The 1,123-nt window shown below is 37.9% G+C and overlaps 1 protein-coding gene across 1 annotated transcript in view; it reads left to right on the forward strand.

Annotated features, from left to right (window-relative positions):
* The window catches only part of LOC104996790 (vacuolar protein sorting-associated protein 13A-like), a 207,917-nt gene that overhangs the window by 77,664 nt on the left and 129,130 nt on the right, over nucleotides 1–1,123 (forward strand). The gene's annotated exons all lie outside the window — the stretch shown is intronic.

Raw genomic sequence — 1,123 nt, forward strand, 5'->3', positions numbered from 1 at the left:
AAGAGACACTGATGTATAGAACAGTCTTATGGACTCTGTGGGAGAGGGAGAGGGTGGGAAGATTTGGGAGAATGGCATTGAAACATGTAAAATATCATGTATGAAACGAGATGCCAGTCCAGGTTCGATGCATGATACTGGATGCTTGGGGCTAGAGCACTGGGACGACCCAGAGGGATGGTATGGGGAGGGAGGAGGGAGGAGGGTTCAGGATGGAGAACACATGTATACCTGTGGCGGATTCATTTTGATATTTGGCAAAACTAATACAATTATGTAAAGTTTAAAAATAAAATAAAATTAAAAAAAAATAAACATGAATTCGCCTCTCCTACTGTTTTTCTGGGGCTTCTCCTTTGCCCTTGGGCGTGGGGTATCTCTTCACGGCCACTCCAGTGCCACACAGCTGCCACTCCAGTGCCTACAGTCTTACTGGGGTTTCTCTGACCTTGGATGTGGGGTATTTCCTCACCACCACTCCAGCGCCACGCAGCTGCCATTCCAGTGCCACATGATTGATACCAATTAAAGTGTAGATGTATTATTTAGGAGGACCACTTTGAGGTTGTCATTTGAAGGTATATTGGGAGGCTGCTTTGGTCTCATGTTAGTTGAAAGGTGTTTGGTAACCAACTAGTCTTTTCATAATTCCTGAGGCTCAGTCCTACCCTTACACGGACTTGGAAAGGCAAATATGGTACACCTTAATATAAAATTATACATATTCAACTGTATTTGATCTGCAAAAATAGAAATTTCATATTTGCAGACTAGTTTCTTATAAAGTAAAGGGATATGTAGTAATCTTCTGATATGTGTAAATCTGTGAATTTAAATGTTTTCATATTAAGGTCTTGTATAATGCATTTTATGTTTTATGTAGAGAACATTCTCATTTTAAGAGTTTATTGTCCAACATGTATATTTTTGGCACTTTTTAATATATTATAAAAATCCTATTTAAAAGTTTTATTTTTCTTTAACACAGAGAACTTCAGCTCAGAGAAAAGTCACCTAGGTTTCTAGGGAGGTGGAACGTCTCTCATTTTTCATGGAAAGACTATTTGATTCTATTTTCCTCTGCACACACACAAAATTATTTATTTCTATTATTTATATATAA

This window comes from Bison bison, unplaced genomic scaffold, assembly GCF_000754665.1.
Source record: "Bison bison bison isolate TAMUID 2011002044 unplaced genomic scaffold, Bison_UMD1.0 scf7180017864298, whole genome shotgun sequence".
Lineage (NCBI taxonomy): Eukaryota > Metazoa > Chordata > Mammalia > Artiodactyla > Bovidae > Bison > Bison bison.